We start from the raw sequence: 21,593 nt of genomic DNA on the forward strand, positions 1-21,593 counted from the left end.
ATAGGATAAAGAGCAACCCTGACAGCCTCTTACTAGGAGGTCATATGCACAGAGCAGGAGGGGATCCCAGAGCGGGACAGGACAGGAGGACGTCTGTATCCCAGACCCAGAGAGACCCCCGGAGGCCTCCAAGGTGCTTCCACCACAGAAGCAGTGGATACTTCACCAAAGATTGTCATATGGCCAGAAAAGACACTATCCCGACTACCAAGGAGAGCACAGGGAATGTGACAGCCCTCATAGGCTGAGAACTCTGAGGTCAGCCATTTCCTATGGGATCTCCCACATGGGACTGAAGCAGCCCAGAACCCTCCTCATAGGGTCTGCTGACATTGGAACAGCAGCCAGGAGCCCCAGGTGGTCCTCAGAGAAGAAAGAATTGTAAGTTTCCTTCTGGACTCAGGAGAGGAGTTTTCTCTTGTCCGGACTTAGTTCCAGCTCTGGCTCCCCATCCTCTCGTGCACTGACCACTGAGTGAGCCTCAAAATTAGCTCAGATAGACAGAGAGAGACTAACATACAAAGTTTTGAACAGAGAGGAAGAAGTCAGCTGGCCTATAATTGCTCAGCCTGTACCTTACTAGTCAGGCTCCTGACTTGGCTTTTCCTCGACCTCACTAGGTAGGATGTACAGTTCAGTCTTCCCTCACTTGCTAAGATATTGGGAATTTCTCCGCTCACCGCCTAAGACTATTCTACTCTTCAATTGTTAATATGTGGCTTGTTAGAGTTACAAGACTGTTTTGATTGCCCTAGAATGCATGAAGTTCTGTAAACTTTTGCTTGAATACTATAAACTGAAAAGTTAAAAAAACCTTTGGAAAATTTCCATTTAATGTAACATTGCTGTTTTAATTGTATTGTAACTGGGGTGAGATTGTTACAGGGAAATGGGGAACTAAGAATTGACTATTTTGTTTGCGACCACTCAGCTTTAATTTTGGGGGAAATAATTACTCTGTAACAAAAATAAATTCAGATAATTACTCTTCTGTAAAAAAAAAAAATGAATCCAAATAAACATGACATTAAAAAAAAGAAGAAGAAGAAGAAGAAGGGCACAGTGCGATAGTGTTGCAGCTCAAAGTCCTCGCCTTGAAAGCGCCAGATCCCATATGGGTGTCGTTTCTAATCCCAGCAGCCCCACCTCCCATCCAGCTCCCTGCTTGTGGCCTGGGAAAGCAGTCAAGGATGGTCCAAAGCCTTGGGACCCTGCACCCACATGGGAGACCTGGAAGAAGCTCTTGGCTCCTGGCTTCGGATTGGCGCAGCACCAGCCATTATGGTCACTTGGGGAGTGAATCATCGGACGGAAAATCTTCCTCTCTGCCTCTCCTTCTCTCTTTATATCAGACTTCCCAATAAAAATGAATAAATCTTTAAAAGAAAATGAAATAGGATATTACTGCATATTGTCTGGCACACTGTAACACATAACATAATGTTATAAACAATAAATGGCAACAAATTTGATGTCTTGGGTAAAACACAAAAATTCATTAAAAAACTATACCCAATGAGAAATTCACCAAATCTGACACAAGAATAAAAACAAAATCAGGATCCAGTGTGGTGGTATAGCAAGCTAATCTAGCCTCCACCTGTGACAGTGGTTCATGACCCAGCGACTCCATGTCTGATCCATCTCCCTGCTAATTGTCTGGGAAAGCAGCAGAGGGTGGAGCGCTTCCTTGGACCCCTGGATCCCACATAGGAGTTGGAAGAAGCCACTGACTCCCAGATTCAAACCAGCCCAGCTCTGACCATAGTGGCTATTTGGGGAATGAATCAGCAGATGCAAGATCTCTGTTTCTTCCCCTCTCTGTGTAATTCTGATTTTTCAAATAAAATAAATAAATCATTTTTAACATCAAAAAATAGCTATGTAGCTGTTAAAGGCATTAAGCTTTTAATTTAAAAATTGAGTGAAGACCTCCTCCAAATCTAAATGACTTTAATAGTGAGATCCATGATACATTTAGAAAAGAATACCACCAATCTTACCAAACACTTTGAACAAACAGAACAGAGGTGATTACATCTCAATTCATCTCCTGAGACAGCATTCCTTCGACATTAGAAAACTGCTATTTTGTGAAGAGATACAGCAGTTTGTTATAAAATATGAACAAATGACCACTGCATCGTTTTAGGTAAGGCTTTGAGGATCCACCACATTTCTGGTATATAAGGGGAGCCTGGAATCATTCTTTTGTAGATACCAAAGGGTATAACATTTTCTAAATTTCTTTGTCCTTGTTTATTTTATCTGTTGAGATTGGGCCTTACCTAAAACGATGCAGTGGTCACCTGTAACCTACACAAACCCTGTGGGGCACTTACAACATAAATGCAATGTGCATGTTGTTATATTGTTAGATTGTGTATTCCAGGGAAAAATGAACAAACGTTCTGTGCATTGTTAATACAGACTCTAATAACACATTAGAAGATTTTTGCAACATCGTTTATCCCAGACATGCAAAACTGGCTCAAGACAATATGTGGCTCTTTCCATAGACAGGCTGAAGAAAAGCACTGTTACAATTCAACATTCCTTCATGACTGAAAACAAAGCTCACAACAAACCAGGGACCAAAGGAAATGCCTTCAACCTGCTCAAGGGCATCCAAGAGACATCCACAGCTCACATCGCATTCAGTGGTGGAAGACTTGGAGCTTTTCCCCACGAGAACAGGAATAACACACATATGTCTCATTCTGCTACTTCTATTTTAGCATTATGCTTGGGGTTGTATCACAGAAATTAGGCAAGAGTTGAAATAAAACATATCCAGGTTAGAAAAGAAGTTAGACTATCTCTCTTCAAAGATGATGTCCTTGCATATAGAGAAAAATGCTAATAAACCCATGAAGAAACTCTGTGCTAGGGAGTCCACATAGGTACAGAATATGAAGCCTTTTACCACCAAGGACTGGGGGAGACGGCTCAGTGCTTCACCTACTTAAAATGGTGGTTAATAGCAACACTTTTATAATATGCAAACATGCTAGAATAGTACGGTTATTTAGACTTCATAAAAGAAGGGAGGGGAAGAGAGAGAAGGAGGAAGGAAGAAGAAAGGAGGAGAAAAGCAAACCAAACAGGGGAACCTAATTTGAAAAGAGAAACCTCCATAACACGAGCCAAAGAGGAAACAGAGCTTCAAGCTCACACAAAGGGGCTGGAGACACGAGATGGAGTTACTGGGGAAAGAGAGAATGATGTCCTTGGTCTCGACCTTCTGTTTTCTCCCAGGCTCTAATACTCTTCCATTTCCTTCACTCACTAATATCCAAAGGATCATGGTCTCAGATACCTCACTAATCTCACAAGGTCAATCCAAATCTAAGAGAGATTTGGGACCAAAACCCAAACTCATAACAATTGTATACTTTACTAGCTTGTCCACAATCATAGGCCCAATTGGGTCCTCCACAAAATATTGATAACCTAACTCCCGATACCTGTAAATATTACCTTGTTTTGATACAAGGTTTTGCTGATGACCAAGTTAAGCTGAGAAAATTAGGATGAATCCTAATCCAATATGACTATTGTCCATATACAATGGAAAATTTGAGACCCATAGATGTATATGCATGCAGGGAGAACATCTTAAGAAGATAAAGGCAGCCATCAAGCGGTTGCATTCACAAGCTGCGGAATGCCAAAGATTCTCGGCAAACCAGCGATGAAGAGAAAAATCACGAAGCAGATACTGTATAGTAGCCCTCAGACATCAACCCAGCTTACACTATGGCCTTGGAGCTCTACTCTGCTCTACAACACCATCAATTTCTGTTGCTAACATCAGGAAGTGTGGGCTGATTTCTTACAGCAGCAAGAGGAAACTAATACCTCTTTTAAAGTTGACAAAAGGACAAGGATTCAAAGCATTAGGATCGTATGCATTGCTCAGAAATTATGACCCTGTGGCTGGTCCTCTTCTTCCACCCCAGAGAGGATAATTAAAATAACCGTCTGGGGTTGGATATTGTGGTGAAACATGTTAATCTGCTGGTTCTAGCACTGGTATCCCATGTCAGAGTGTAAATCATGTTCCAGCTATTCTGCTTCTGATCCAGTTCCCTATTACTGTACCTGAAAAAGCAGCTGAGGATGGCCCACCCACTTGGGCTCATGCCACCCATGAGGAGTATCTGAATGGATTTAAGGGTTCCTGGCTCTGGCACAGGACAGGCCTGGCTGCTGGCCATTTGTGGAGTGAACTGGAGGAAAAAAGATTTCTATATATGATAGAAAGAAAGAAAGAAAGAAAGAAAGAAAGAAAGAAAGAAAGAAAGAAAGAAAGAAAGAAAGAAAGAAAGAAAGAAAGAAAGAAAGAAAGAAAGAAAGAAAGAAACACAGATAGATATTGATTTAGATATACATATAGAGAAGACTTGCTCTGGCTTTCACATAAGTAAATAAATCTTTAAAGTGGAAAATAATGTTCTGATTCACCTGTCTCTAATGCTTGAACCTAGACCAGCCTTTCCAGTTCCCACCCTGAGAGGCATGTAAGACACAGAGTCAAGCAGACTCTAGAGGTCCATATCCCGTGCTCCAGGATCAAATAGACCCTAGCTGTCACTGTGGTCCTTTCACTCTTCAGCTGTAAACTTTGAGCAGCTCTTCTCATGGTTTCTTCACAGCAGTATCCAATACATAGCCAGTGCTCATTAAGTATATTGTAACACATGCTTCAATGAGCTGGGGTTATTCCACACAATCCATTTGCTCTCATCTTTCCTAAGTAAGAATGGTTCAGTTTCTCAGCCTCAGTACTGCTTTTTGGGACTTCCATTTGGAAAAGCCTTTTTCTTGCCCCTCCTCGTGGTTGCTCCTTCCTTGGCGTTTCAGGGATTTTGACCTATTCTCTGTCTTTCCCCAACCTCAAAACCTCTTGTGGACCTGCCCAGCATTCCTCTTCTAAAATTTTAAAGGAAAGATATCAATGATGTAGACATGTCTGACCCTCTATCAACAAGTATCGCAGGGTGTCCAGGATCTCCAGGGAAAATTCTGCTGGCCAGCCCTTGCCCCATCTCTCAACATGGCTCAATGTAATCGTTCTGCCTCTAGCACCAATTCCTCTTTTGTGTCATTTCATCAGTTTCAGTCAACTGTTAAGAATTTTCTATCAGGTGCCCCAATAACACTGCTTTCTTGGTCAGAAGCTAAACAGGAAATTTCAAACTTCCAGGGTGCTGAGAGAACCAAATGGGCAGTCTTCATTCCAACTTCCGTAGGCACATCAGTCACGACCTCCCTGCTGGCGGTACGCCGCAGTGCAGGAGCTCTGGGTCACACCATCATCAAGGTCAACAAGCTCCAAGAGCAGCTCAATCAGGCTATAGAAGACTCGGCCCGATCCCTGGCATATCTACAGCGACAAATCACCTAGCTGGCTGAAGTGGCACTCCAGAACGGACCAGCCCTGGAGCTTCTGACTGCAGGCAAAGGGGGAATCTGTGTCTTCCTACAGGAACAATGTTGCTACTGCATTAATAAATCTGGCATAGTAGAAACTGGGATAAAAAAAAAATCTCCAGTCGATAAGGGATTGACTCAATAATTGGCAAAATGTGGGCAATAATTCAGGTTTTAACATCTGGGAATTCCCCCCTCATAACCTGGTTCCTGCCTATACTAACCCCATTAATAGTTACAGGTCTTTTATTAACAATCACCCTTTGCTTTCTAAGGTTCCCCAAAGAAAAAAATCTGCGAAGCCTCACAGGTCACAATCAACTATTACTCCACCCTTACAGTCAGGTGCCCACCGAGCCCTCTCGGACCACAATTGGGGACTATGCCCCCTCTCCAGCAGGAACTAGCCAGAACAACTTTGTCGCCCCTTTTCCTATTACCAAGAGTCCGGATGATGGCTACCCAGGGCACTGGAGGTGAGGGAATGGATCTGCTCCAGACCTGGTATGTCTCCCAGGCTTCAGTCCAGTACAGGAGGGGTCACAGGAGCCAGTTACGTTACCAGCCTGGCGGGATTCCAACTGACCAATGGCACACCTGAATGGACATTCCTTGTCTAATTAGGGCAAAGATAGCCCCTTTGCCAGCCCAAGTGTCTAGAGGGGTATAAAACTCCTTAATACGTATCTCATCCACCCTTTCTGCTTCCTCATTCCCTCCACTTTGCACAAAGTGGGCCCAGGAGCGGATTTTCCAATACAACTTTGGAAAAAAAAATAACATAAATGCTGTCTGTGGAGGTGGGCCCAGAAAATGGAAGGATGAGCCGATGCACACCCTGGTGGGCTTATAGCAAACGGGATACATGTAATCAATTTCACTACCTAATCTGAGCTTCAGAACTTCTGCTGCTGGTCAGAACATAGCAAGTCTTGGATCAAAGTGTTGCAATTGTCATGCTTTAGCAAGCACAAGGTGGAGATGTAATTGTGCATCGAGCCTGCTTTGATGAGCCAGAGGCTGCACCGCCCTCACTGGAGGCCTTGTTAGAACAGATAAGGGACTAACTCCCACAGACTAGGCCCGTGTGAGTCACCTTGGGGAAATCAAAAACCCAGCTGCCGAGAAGAGCAATTTCAAAGCTGAGAGTTGTCCAGAGACAATTTGTGCACAGCAAGGAGAATTTGTGCCTGGGCAGAGCCAGTTCAGTGCCTTGCCTGAGCCTGCGTGCACTGTCCCTAGCTGGAGGAAACGAGCCCACACGGCACAAATAGAAATATCTGTAGACATGTAAGCTACAACAGGGAATAAGAGTGCTCCTGGCACCTAGTGGGTGGAAGCCAGGGTTGCTGTTCAACCAAGCACAGAGGAGCCCTGGAGGGCAAACGATGCAGCCTTCAGTGTCAGCAGCACAGCATGGGAAACTGCCCTGTAAGGAAGGACTACGATGATTTACACAACCTGGGAGAGGCTGGTACTCCTAATATCCGAAAGCCTGGCCCCTTATCAGTGAGTGTCAGTAATTAATTAAGAGAATGGACCTCGAGTTCAAATGGAAGCAAGTACACTTGGCTAGCATGGGTAACTGTATACTGGGGCTGATCTCAAAACTTGTCAAGTTGCTGAAGGGCTAAATGAATAAATGAACAATAAGAAATAATCATGTAAATTGTTTCATCAAGGAAACAGCATTGTAGAAACAGCTTTAATTTGATTCTATTCACTCATATTTTGGACAAAAATATCTCTTGTTATCTGATGGAAATTCTAGTTAGGAAAAATTAACGTTAACAAGTATAGTTTTGGATATAGTTTGATGTCCACATGAAGACATTCCTTCCAAACTGGAAGTTTCATGGACTCTTCATTAAACACAAATTCCCATTTCTTGAGCTCATGTCTTTCCTACTTAACCCTCTCCCTATGAAAAGGGAGACAGAATCATCTACCCACAGTATAAACACAAAATTAACTTCCGTACCCAGAGAGGGCGTTAGGATGGGAAGGAACCAATGTTCCCTCCTATACAAACTGACACTTTCCCAATCCCCATGATAATCCTATAAAGCAGATGCCCTGTAACAAGAAATTATTAAATTTTGAAATTGCAAAATTTAAAGGCAAATGTAAAATGAAGCAATTGAGGCTCATATTGTTTGGACTTAGAGTTTAATACTCAGAGAAAACAATTATTCCACTGACTCTGAAAGCACAGTAATTTGACTGTACATTTCTAAAGACCAAAGGAACAACTATACAGGAATAGTAAACTCTTCAGTCACCATATTATTAGTATTGGCATGCTACGGTTATTTAGAAATGATAAGATGTCCGGTATGGATCATCAGGCATTTCCTTGGCCTAGATTTCTGTTGACTTTAAAAGAGAGAATAGGGCATAAAAAGCTGCCTCACCGGCTGGAGAGCGGCAGTGGATGCTCCAGATCTGGGCCAACCTCCCAACCAGCTTTGGGCTGTCTCTGCGTGAATACTCAAAAGCAAATGCACATCATCATAAAAAGTTACCAGTATTTTCCTAAATAGTGATAATGTATTTACCCATATGACTTGAACTATATTCTCATAAGAAAAGTATCCTTGTTCTTATTATTGAATGACCAATCTTTCTCGTTTGCTTGGGTCTTTCCTGGTTCTAACTGGAAATCCCAACACCTTGTAAGGTCCCTCAGGTCTTAACAGCCTAGGACACTTGGTCACTTACAAACAAATGACTGGCTAGCCTTCCTCTAGGCTTATATTCTTGTGAAAGCCTCTTGTCAGCTAAGGATGATCCTGACCAATCCTTCTTTCTCACCCAAAGCCTCTGTTTCTCCTGCAATAGAGGAAGGGGAAGAGCGTTGGGGATCTGGTGGGATGGGGGTTTTTATTTTATTCCATATAGCCTAAGTTAATACATTAGAAAACTGACTTCTATTTCTCCCATGTTATGTTTACTTCTCTTTGATGCCCTAACTGCCTTCCCTGCAAAGCACACTTTTACTGGAAGTGTGGAAGGGAGGGTGAAAGAAGGAACAATTCTTACATCCCCTTGAGGGTATGCGTAACGTGAAAGAGACAGGTAGTAGATAAATTCCTGAGAACCAGCAGTCTGTGCACAGGGTTAAATTTATGGGAACAAGGCCTGGGATGAGGGTGGAGGCTGGTGTTAGTGGGGGCATAAGAGAAACTAAAAGACAAAATACTTGTCTAACTGTCAGCAAACTGCAGGGTATGAGTAAAGAGACTACGATGAGCAAATGGAACAAACATTGGCACAGGAGGGTTCCAAGAGGAGTTTGAGAAGCAGAACATGGACAAGTTTATGAAATGATTTGGCATAGATTTTAAACATTTTTGCACCAAAATAAAAGTATCTTTCAATTACATTCCACTGCAAATATTTTTGAGGTCCCTTCCTATACAGATGGTTGAAGAGAGCTGTACATATATGTATGTATGTATTCTTCCAACCATCCATTCATTCATTCCTCATTCCACAAATGAACACACTGAGTTAGGCCAAACAAGTGACTTTGCAAGGCTACTTGCTTAGGAAATCCATGAATGCAGAATTATGTCATCCAAAATTTTACAAGGACATTACCTCAGTGTGACAGAGGTAATGGGTAACTTGTCTTGAATATCGGAGTACCCTCTCAAGATACACCACTGGTGGTATCTGTGAGGTTTCCATTATGAACAAAGACTTCAATCCAAGTTTTCCACCACAGTGAGCTAGAAATAGTCCATCTCAACCTAATGGGTGAGAGGAGAAAATGCATACTATTAGCCTGAGCAGGTGCAGGCAGTCATCCACTTCCTTCCTTCTTCTCAAAGGACCAATCATCACAGCTTCATGGTCAGGATGCCAGAGAAGCAGGGCCTACAGCTGGGCATCCCTCGTGCCAAGAGTGTGTAAACCCAAATGAAAGCTGGAGGGAAAAGGAAGGCAGCCTTAGCACATCAATTCTCCTACTTGCTCCCTGTTGGAACGGGATCTGGGGAAAGCAGACATAAAAATATCACCAGCTGGTATGTTTCCTGCCAGGGACACCAGCCACAGCCTTGCTTGCCCCTAGACACACTAGTACAACAAACAGCATCCATCTGTAGCTCTGTTCTCTTTGTTTACAAGAGATTCTACACAGGAGATGAAAAATAAAAATGTTTTGGAGACCCAACAGGACCTGAATGTTGCTTCAGTGGAAGAGAGTTGATGAATGGGAGATTAAATGTCAACAGCTAAAGCCACACCACATTTGTAAATCCAAGTAAAAAAGAAAGAAATGTGCCTTATGGCACAGCTCCTTCACTGTTTGCCCTCCTCAGCTTCTCTCACTGCCTTCCTCGCTCACACTTCCTGCTCTCAGCAACCCACACAGGTCAGCTGAACTTAGAGAACGAGGAGGATGTCGCTGACAAGGAAAACCCAGGGCAGGTCAAGCTCAGCAAGTACAGTTGGAGGAAGGATGAGAGAGCTCTCCATGCTGCCTTGATCTCCCACCCTTGATATGCTCTGGGGTCATTGTGACCACTCACCTCTCCCTGAGGAACTGCAGTCTCTTACCTGGTCTTCCTTGGACCACCCTAAGAAGGGCAACAGGAAAAGAAGATGACAGAGAATGGCTTTTGGACCCTAACATGGCAAGATCTTCTTTTCAGAATTCGTCCATGTCTCCTCTCTCTTTGCTTCTATCCTCTCATATATCTACATACTGCCTGCTTTTGGCACGCCAGGCAACCTTTTTGGTCATTCTCCAAGAGGATTACAAACAGTAAGGTAAAAGCAATTACACCCCTCACCCTATCACATTGCCAACCAGTTCAATTCAACAAGGCTTTTAAGGCATCAGTCTAGTCATAAGGCACAAGAAAAAGACTAAGTGAAGAATGGAGAACATCCTGTCTTCAAAACCAGTGAAAATCCCATGTATGAAGACAAAAAGAACCTCAGGTATTTATCAGCCATTCATTTTGCAAACACTTACAAGCATCCCTTTAAAAGAAGAACTTTTGAGTGCAGTAGTTCAAGCTGTAACCTGCAATGTTAGCATCCCATATCAGAGTACTGGGTCAAGTCTTGGCTGCCACATGTCTAATCCAGCTCTCCCCTAATGTGCTTCGGAAAGCAGCAGATGACAGTCCAAGTGTTCGGGCTGCTTTGACCCATGTGGGAGAGCCTGATGGAGCTCTAGGTTCATGGCTTCAGTTTGGCCCAGTTTAGCTATTGAAACCATCAACAGCACATACTCTCTCTCTTTCAAACAGATAAATCAATCATTAAAAAAGCACCAGTTGTAAATTCTCAATCTTTTTTTTTTTTGCTGATTTCTACATTTTACACCCATGTTGTGTTACATCACATACAAAATAATTTTATTAAAAAGCTTGTTGGTACCTCTGGCCAAAAAAAAAAAAAAAAGCACCAGTGAAAACAGAAAAATTTGTTCCTAACATGAGGATTTGGATTTGGTATTGATTCAATATACAGCAAGTATTGATCCAATATGCACAATGTACTTTTTCTATTTGTGGAGCTGCATATTAGATCCTGGGAGGCATATAAAATTACTGTTGTGAATTACAATCTTAAACTATATAAAAATCCAGTGGAGAAACATATACCAATAACACTTGTCAAAACTGGGTATACTGAAGAACAGGGGAGAAATGACCATTGCTAATTTACAAAGTTGCTATTGTGTTCTTGTTGCTTTACATGTTTGATTTGTAAGGTTCCTTTGGCAATATTTACTGACCATCTAATTTACCCTTGGGTTGGTGATGTGGTTTTCAGATGCGATATAATGCAAATTAGTCATGAGGGAAGTGTGCAGCAGACAAGCCATCGAATGCCAATTTGTAACATCAAACAGGACTTCGAGAAGAAAAGAGTTTGAAGCTTAAACCTACAGAATGAGTCACCCAAACAAATCATAGCAGAGGTTGTACTAGGTCCCAAAGGCATGTCAGAAATTTAAGGTCTTCATTTAATAAAAGAAGAAGCTGAAGTTCAAAGGTTATGTAACTTGTTCAAGCTCAAACAGATGGTGAATGACAGATATAGGATTTAGTTCTGGTCTGAGTTCCTTCCACCTAGAAAGGTTAATAACAGAAGGAGAATGGAGAAGTTTTTGATAAATTGGATTTTGAAGGACAGGGCAGACAGGGAAGGAGGTAGACTCGAAGGGGCAGATAACTGAAGCAAGGGAAGCACGGTTTGGCTGGAATGTGGCACAATGTAAGTGTTAAAGTATCTCAGGAGATGAAGTTGGGATGAAACATTTTAGAAAGATCCATTAGTCAGGTGAAAGATACTTAATTCCCCCCCAGCAGGATCGCTAAATCTATATGCCACTGGATATTTTAAGTGGAGAAAACAAAATGCTGAGGAGTGAGTATAAAGCTGTCGGAGCCCTGTCATGGGAGGCTCTCTTAGCTGATTTTCCAGTTTTTTAGCAGAACACTCACAGACAGGGAAGCTTAAAAGAACAGATTTTGTTGTAGTAGTTTTTATTATTATTATTGTTTTATTGGAAGGGCAGATTTGCAGAGAGAAGGAGAGACAGAGAGAAAGATAATCCCTCTGCTGATTCACTCCCCAAGTGACCACAATGGCCAGAGTTAAGCTAATCCAAAGCCAGGAGCTTCTTCTGGGTCACCCACATGGGTGTAGGGTCCCATGGCTTTGAGTCATCTTCTACTATTTTCCCAGGCCACAAGGAAGCTAGATGGGAAGTGGAGCAGTGGCAACACAAACTGGTACCAATATGAGATCCCAGCATATGCAAGACTAGGATTTCAAAATATGGATGCTTTATTTCCTCTGCTACTTGGGAAACTGGAGAGTACCAGAGTGTCACACAGAACTCTGGAGAGGACCTTCTTGTACATCACCAAATGATGAAGAGCATTACCTTATGAAACACACAAAGCCTGCAGGTTTGTGTCTTTCTTCCTTTTCTTATAAAACCAATAGTGACCTCATGACCTAATCTAAAGTGCTTCCCAAAGGCTACACACCCAAGCACCATAAGCATGTCAAAGTGGGGAGTCAGTTTCTAACAGGAACTTTAGAAAATCACACTCAAGCGCTAACAGGAACATCCCTTTAATGAATGCATGAATGCAGAATCTCGAGTGTGTCCAAGCAAAGTCTGTAAGCAGTTTGTCCTTGGGGAACTGAGAGCTACTGCTAGACTCTTATTTCCAGAATGACACGCAATGATCCATATCTTAGCCCTGTCTTCCTTTCTCCCCATGTTGCTCTTTCTCAAAAGCATATTTTTATCTTATTGCTTTTTGTTTGGGGGAGGATGGAGAAGAAGCCATTTGAATGAGAGATTTTATAACAATGTCTTCAAGAAAACATGTTGTAGGAGCCTGCGTGTGGTGTAGCAGGTAAAAGAGCCACCTGCAACGGGCTAAGGTGGCTTCCCATGACAGTGCCCCTACAGCAAGTCACATAGCAGCTGCTCTGCTTCCAAACCAGCTCTCTGCTAATGGTCTGAGCTAAGCAGTAACAGATGATGCAAGTGCTGTGCCTCTGCCACCCATGTGAGAGATCTGGAGGAAGCTCCTAGCCCAGGCCTGCTCAGCCCTGGCCTTCACGGACATTCAGGAGTGAACCAGTAGAAGGAATAGCTCTCCATCTCTCCCTCTCTCTCTGTAACCATGACTTTCAAAAAATAAGTAAACACGTTTTTAAACATACACATATACATTGCTTCAGAACATGTGTTTTATTTCTAATGATTTTAGCTAACTATAAATACTAAATAATAGAGCATTTAATACAACTCCTTCAAATCAGCAAATTAATTAGTAAGAGAATTCTTCCTATTGCAAAAAAAGAGTTTGTTTTTTGCTCCCTGTTATTTGTTTGTTGTATCCCTTTTGTGATCTTTTAAAATATTATATTGCATGGGAAATAAAAGTTACAAAGGACCCACCATCATTGACAGAAAGTAAGAGTCCATGAGGGTCAATGGCAGAGCAAGAATTGCTAATAGTGACAAAGCAACCCTTCTAAGTAGTAGAATAATGGAATTTTGCATGGCCAGGCCTCTGGAGTCAGCTGAACCTATAATCTTGGCAAGACATTTCTCTCATTCTCTCTTGGTCTCGTTGGTGCATGCATATAGCTACCTCAGGGCCTGCAACAGGAAGGAGATTCTTGATGCTAGGCCCTATCTCTGTGGTCACCTCCCACATTCATGTTCTCTCCCTCTGTGGGATTTTGTTATTGCATTTCTTTTATATGACATTTACAATACCATGTTTTAATTTTCTGATAGCTAGTCAATCTGTCCCCCTAGGTACGAGCCATTTGAGAATGCTATTCCAATCTTAGACATTTATCTCTTCTAATTAATGGAGTGACTAGTAGTTGCTCAATGAACCATTCATTTCTCCTGTGCCTGAGTTTAAAAGCTCTCAGTTCAGTTAGGAATCTAAAATTGATCCATGACCCGCAAAACACTTCGGTGATAAACTCTGAGACACAGACTTACTAGAAGTGCTGAAGTTCAGAGGATCCGAAAAGAATGAGGCACAGGCCATCAGGGAGTGTTGCAAAGGTGGCAAGACCTAAAAGGAAACTGCAAGATTGGGTAATCCGCGGTAGAATGAGGGAAGTCACTTCACAAAGGATGAAAATGAGCAGAAGTGCAGTGGCAGAAAAGAACATATGACATTTAAGGAACCTTTTCAAAACCAAGCAAGGAGGTTTGCACTTGATGTATGAGAACAGAGTCTTGAAGGATATATGAGGAAAGCAGAGACATTACTGATATTTAGACAAGGTCACTGGATGTAAGAACCACAACTTTTTTTTATTATTCATTACATTGCATTATGTGACACAGTTTTATAGGTACTGGGATTCCCCCTATCCCTCCCCAAACCCTCCCCCCCATGGTGGATTCCTCCACCTTGTTGCATTACCACAGTTTAAGTTCAGTTGAGATTCTTTCATTGCAAGCATATACCAAGCATAGAGTCCAGCATCTTACTTTAAGTCCAGATAAGTTTAACGGCTTGTTGGGGAGACCATCTCTGGTCTGAAGGTAGAGCCGGCAGAGTATCATCCCAATCAATTAAAAGTCCCAACATAACATCAGCAACAATTTGTAACGTTATGGAGTTAATTGACATAGTATTGAGTTACCAATATGTTAAAAAAAAAAATGCAAGTTCTTAACCACATCCTGTGACTTCTTCATTGACATTTCAATTTTAGTTTATATACAACCGGGAAGAACCACAACTTTTGACACCCGGAGTAAGGGCATTCTTTGAAAAGATTTGGGCTTTGCCTGGGGTTGTTAGAAAAAGAAGCTAATAGCAAGTAGAGCTCCCCAAGTGCCCTGCACCAAGGGATAAATAGCCCCAGGAGGTAAATTCCCATCACAGAGGAGCTGTGTTGCCAGAAGGAAATTGTGCCATCCCTGGATCCGGGTGGATCGGGCAGTCAAGAGGCCCCGCTGAGAAGCAGCACTGCCAGGCTCCACGGCAGCCTCACAAGAACGTTGTTCTAGAGCCTCAGATATTTACATAAAAGAATGGCCAATGATAGGCAGAAAGGAGGTTGAGGTAGGACATTTTTATAAGAAATAATTCTCAGCAGAGGACTGGATAAGAAAGCTATGGTTCATCTACTCCATGGAATACTACTCAGCTATTAAAAAAAAACAAAATGCAGTTCTTTGTGGCCAAATGGGCCAAACTGGAAACCATAATGCTAAGGGAAATGAGCCAATCCCAAAAGGTTAAATACCACATGTTCGCCTTAATTTAAGATGATATGATGTTATGTAAAACATGTTATGTTATGTATGTTATATGTTGTGTATAAACTAAAATTGAAATGTCAATGAGGTGGTCACAGAAGGTGGTTAAGAACTCGCATTTACTATTAACATATTGGTTACTCATTACTATGTCAATTAATTCCATAATGATATAAATTTTTACTGATGGTATGTTGAAGCTTTTAATTGATCGGGATGATACTCTGCTGGCTCTGTCTTCAAACCAGAGAGGGTATACCTAAGAAGACATTGAACTTGACTGGACAATAAGATCCTGAACTCTATGTTTGCTATATGCTTGCCATGCGGGAATCTCAACTGAACTTGAACTGTGGTTATGCAACAAGGTGGAGGAATCTACCATGGTGGGAGGGTTTGGGGAGGGGTGGGGAGAATCCCAGTACCTATGAAACAGTGTCACATAATACAATGTAATTAATGAATAAAAAAAAAAAAGAAATGGGTGTCAAGAGCCATACTTATGAGTAAGACAGTGATAATCTCACCTGCAAAAGCTTTTCTCCCTACTATGACATTTCACTCACTCAATCTCATATCACATATGAACAAAGTGAGGCTGATGAGAGTCAATGACCCTGGCAAGGGCACCACACCTGCACATGCTGGAGCTAAGCATTCAACCTCAGCATGGCCTTTCCTAAGTCCACCAAACATTTCTTTCAATCAAGCTACAAGTTCCAAAGCACAGAAGTTAACACAAAGGGAAAAAAAGGAGAGAAAAATAAGTCCCATCTAGGAACTCACAGAAGCCACAGCAGGTGCTTCTCAGTAGATGGCTAGCACAGGAGTAAACTAGACCTCAGTTTCTCCCAATCTGAGGATCAAGACATCCTTGTCGTTCCCTCTCGGGTTGCAGTTTTAGATGGAACACATTGAAAGGCCAACAAGGAAGAGATTGGCAAGAAAAAACATGATAAAGTATCATAATTGCTAAGGTCCCCTGAAAACCGCCCTGCTTGGTCCTTTTTATTATCATTTCCAAACGACTAAAAAGCTTTTTTTGCTTCGTGATGGTCTGAAAACCGAATAAGCTGAAAGGGCTCCACTCTGAGTTCATGACTCAGCCCACAACTGTGTTTTCTTACTAGGCATAAGGAATGAACGAAAGAGAACCTGCCTTTCTAGTACAGAAAATAAATTGTGAGCTATTATGTAATTACGTGGTTACTGTTTGAAGCCAACCTATAAATTCATGGGCAAGCTGATAGTTGTGTACACACAAGTCAGTTTAACCTGAAAATCCCAGTGTTGTACACATCACTAGAACAAAAAACGCAAAGCTAGCCACGGGAGAGCTTGAGTGAGTGGACATACTGCTGATGCTTGATTTGTCTACGTACAAGTGTTGACACGCATGCAAGTGCTTTGAGATTTGCAAAGCACCACTCCAAAAACCATTATCATTGAGGTTAAAAACAATAATACTTGTAACCTTCAATTTGTAGTTTTGTGCCATAATTAGACTGAGATCTGTTCTTTTCTGATCTGTGGCCTTTGGAACTTGTGGAATCAGAGTTAAACTGGAGAAAAACCAATGCTCAGGCCTAGAAAACCCCAAATCACCCTGGAGTCTTTACTTATATGATAACTCTGGCTGAAGCCTCTACATCTGATTACACAGGTAATTTCTACAACTGTAGCACACCTGTAGAAGTAGAACAAAGTGATTATAATCATGGTTGGAAGCAGGCAGGTCATGATTTAAATCATGCCTTCTGTGTAACAGTTAAGCAACATGGGCTAGTTACAGGTCCCTTCTGAACCGCCCTGTATGGACCTGTCACATACAAAGAAGCAGGCAATCAAAAAGGACCATATTAACAAATACATTTAAAGTATTCACACAATGGATGCCACATAGTAAATAGTACATAAATGCTTATTTGGTACCATAATGTGCAAACATAAAAATTACATTATCCAATCTAAACATTATCAAACTATCAAGGACTGATTCTTTTAGACCCTTATTGCATTCTTTGTATGTGCCAAGAACTGTGCTGGACATGAAGTATACAAATACAAGTAAGTTATGGTCTTCCAAACTTCGATGAGTGTAATTAAGATGGTTCAAAATGTTTAGTAAAGTACCAAAACATTCTATTGTGTAATGAAGATTCTTAAGGGGTTACTACAACAGAAAAACAAAGAGCTGGATCTGTCAAGGTCATTATCATATTTTCAGCATGTAGCAGAGCTAAATTTTGTTACATAAGCCTCTCAGTGAATGAGGAAGAGATTCCTCTAAGGTGTTTAATTCCAGCTGAATCCCCCTTGATATGTCTTCAAGATGCAACGATCATCTCTCAGACAAGAACTGCTTCTTGAGACTCTTGTGTGGCAGGTAGCCAAGACTTGGATGGGGTTTACCAACTGCCCAGTCTGAGCCCTACTGCTTGGATGCTGAACAAAACCACAGTTAGATGGAAAGGAACCAAGATCAGCCTTGAACATCTGACCCCCATCCAGAACTCTTGCTGTGATGCCTTTGGAGTTACCTCTGGTTCTTAAATGTCTGCATAGTACACAGCTACTGAAATCTGCAGACAGTGTGAGGAAAAGACAAACAACCCCTACAACAGACACACGGTATCGTGTTACAAACAGGTGACCCATTGTACTGTCAGCTCTATCCACAGATCTAGCTGTGAGGATGTGTGATTTTACTATTTTTAGTTTCAGAGAAGCCACCATGCGTTTTAGTGGCAAATTCCGAGAATCTGAAAGTATCAGTCAAGTCTCATTCATCTGTGTGATTCAGAAGAGCCTGGACCAGTCAGAGCTTTCACTTTTCTTTGTAAACCACTTCCATCTATAAGTGGCAGAAGAAAGTGAGTGTTGAGGAGACTTCCTCCCCCATTATCCATAACCACCCAAGACTCATCCCATTATCATGTCACTTCACAGTGTCACTCACACAACTGAGGAAAACTGTGAACACACTTTCCACCTACACATTTAAGCCTGAATTAACAGTTGACGTCCTGTTTGCTAAGTTCTGTCCTTAGAGCTTCCTATACATCATCCATTCTTCATACCTTCCCACATGTGGGCATTAATATCATCACTCTTATCTTGTAAGCAAAGAGCACAACTCAAGGCCATCACATTACAGGAATGGGCATGTTTGCACTTAGCCGGGATACCACTTGGACAACCCAGCCCAGAGTGTCTGGGCTCCAGTGTCGGCTATACTTCTGATTCCAGTTCTCTGCTAATGCACATCCTGGGAGGTGTCAGGTGATGACACAAGAGCTTGGGGCCCAGCCATCCATAAAGGTGACTGTGGCTGAGTTGCAGATTTTTAGCTTCAGCATAGGCTGGCCCCACCCAGATGGTATGAGCATTTAGTGTAAGTGAGTTCTTTCACTTTTGTTCATTCTCTCTCTCCCTTTCAAACAAAGTAAACATAGTTTTCAAAGTCACACTGTAGTGTCACTTTCTATCAGGAAATGACCTGTTCTCCTCTACCCCCTCAAAGGGCATTCCCTCCACCTGTCATCTCATTCTCCTGGACTTCTAAGAGATGTCCTGTTTTTTAGTTTTCCCACTTTTTTTCCAGCTGTTGAACATTAATTCTCTGCTAATTTCTTTAATATAACATGCAGTTCTTGCTCGTCATAAAAATGTAATTCTCCAACCCTCTGTTCTCGTTCTAGTTCTAGTTTTGCATCTTCTACCTTTGTTCTTTCCCTCACAATCAAACTTCTTCAAAGATTTGCCAGCTTTCATGGTCTTCAAGTTCACTTCCCATTTGCTTTTCAACTCAATAAAATCAATATCGCTTATAATACCATGTCAGAACCATAGACCTTCTGTCCAATATTCCAAATCCATCCGAATGTACAGTGCAGACCAGACTACTCCACACATTAAACTTGTGTATCCCAAGTGCCTACTGGTATCTCCATTTGTTTATCTCAAAGACGTATCAACCATGATCATCCCGTTGACTAACCTCATCACATTCGAGCACTCCATGTCTCCACTTGGCACTACAATCAACTACTTAGTCTAAAGTCTCTCTGGATTCTTTCCCCTTCTCCCAGCCCCCAATTAGATACAGGTGACTCAGTTGTGCTGCAACGCTTGTTGTTTGGCTGTGTGGACATTCAGCCCAACTGCAGTCACAAGTTATGCCACTTTGGGAACAATGGTTGCTCTTCCAAGTCAATGTATGAGGGCATAACACAACACTACAGAACAAGCAGTGAGGCAGGTTTTCAGCTCACTACTGCATCTCCAAATTTCCTTTAAAAAAATGACCTTCTGTGCCCCATGTTCATTTACTGGGGAGGAGTAATCACCTGCCTATTTCCCTAAGGTCAGAAGAGGCATTAAGGATTAACCTCAATGGTGAACTTAAACTCTACATTTCCATACAAACGTTAGTAATAGCCAATACTTTTAAACACTTTTTGTGGTGCTAGGGATTCTAAATACCTATGTTCGGTTCCATTTAATCCTACCAGCAATCCTATGATTTCAGCACTATTGGTTTCATTCCAAACATGAAACGAAAAAAGTTTAAGGTACTTGCTTAGATGACAGAATGAGGAATACAAGATATAGGATCTGATTCCAGGCTGTTAACCATGGTTATATAGTGAACATCCTAGTAATTTTCTTCAACTGCTTTAAATTTGATTTTAATAACATCCATCACACCAATAAATCAATACTTTGCCTATACCCTTTCAATGTATGTTCTACTTGCTAAAATTTTTATATGCCTGTCTTCTCCATTAGATTGTGGGTTCCTTGAGAGTGGGAACAACATTGCATTTATTATAGCTGTTCCAGTTTTGCATCATGTGTCTGGCATATCGTTCTTAAGAGATTTGCTGGGAAGATGCATGGAAGGAAAAGAAAAACATGGATAAAGTGGATGGATGGATGGATGGATGGATGGATGGATGGATGGATGGATATATGTGACTGCAATGTGTAAATGAAAAGGTGGAGGGATAAGTTAGTAGATGGGTGACTGGATAGGTTAGTGGATGGATAGATAGAAGGATGCCGAGTGTATAAGTGCATGGATTATCTAAGTGGGTATATGTGGGTAGATGAACGTGTTGGTGGTGAATAGATGAAAGATGAGTGGAGGTGTGCAGTGATGATTAGCTGAATCACACCTGTCAGTTTTATAGAGTGGTATCTATAATCACTTTGAAATTATAGCAGTGTTTATTTTCCACTCAGAGTTTTCCCATGAGCTCAAATTATTTTCTATCTTAGAGCATACAGAACCGATTTACTATCTCATAGCTCAATAAATCCATAAAATTTGAAAAAGAACATAACAAATACGGTTGATTCTACAACAAAGAATCGATGGGCTGCTTCTAAGTTCTCCTAGGTTTTAGGTATGTCTGCTATGAACACGTTGAGAATGACAGCCGTATTCTGAACTGCTTGGAATCACTGACATACTTGCTGCAACACAAAAGCAGACAAGCATCAAATGTCAAGTTAAACTAATGAGTAAGCCAAGTCCCTAATCCCCTCTATGTACAGTACTCCCCATCACACCCAGCAGCCATTTCCAGTGCAGGCACGTGCCTTCCTTTCTAGAGAGATTGTGCTGGCAGTCACTCATTCTCTAGTGCAAACATAAGCACCATATGAACTTTACTTGAATTTTATTCCAATATTTTCCTCTCTAATACAATAGTTCTTCAATTGAGGCATCAGCAAACTGCCCTTTTAGAACAAGTCCCAGAGAGCTGCTCTAGAAGTCCCGATGAGCCTGAATAAAACATAATGGCTCTTAAAATTTATGCAACTTGGATATTTTTTAAAAATATGTGTAGGCCTCATTTTTGTACTGACATAAACCTATCTTCCTTTTCATTTTTTCCATGATATTATTTTTAATAAACTAACATTTTTGAATGCTATTTTTTGAATTTTAATTCATTTTCAACAGAAATAATAATATTGCTCCAAATACAATTCAAGAATACAGTATCTCCCTCCATTCCCTCCCTCTCTCTCCCCTTTCTCTTCTCTCCCCCTTCCTTCTCGCCATATTTCACACTTTCCATTCTTCTTCTACAAGTCTTTGAGACGACACACTTCAAATTAACATCAAAATAAAAATCTCAATGCTTCACTGAACAAGAAGTTCTACAAGCAACAAGCAGGAAGCCTCAAGTCCAGTGGGAATACAGACAAGCAACAAAAACAATGGAATGAAAAGACATCTTTTTCACCCACAGACAACAAACTTCAAAGCAATTGCAGCTCACAAAACCATAACACAACACTCTTACTGATTCAACAAAGGTACAAAACAAAGTTGCACATAACTATATTTTCA

Source organism: Ochotona princeps, chromosome 11 (genome assembly GCF_030435755.1).
Source record: "Ochotona princeps isolate mOchPri1 chromosome 11, mOchPri1.hap1, whole genome shotgun sequence".
NCBI lineage: Eukaryota > Metazoa > Chordata > Mammalia > Lagomorpha > Ochotonidae > Ochotona > Ochotona princeps.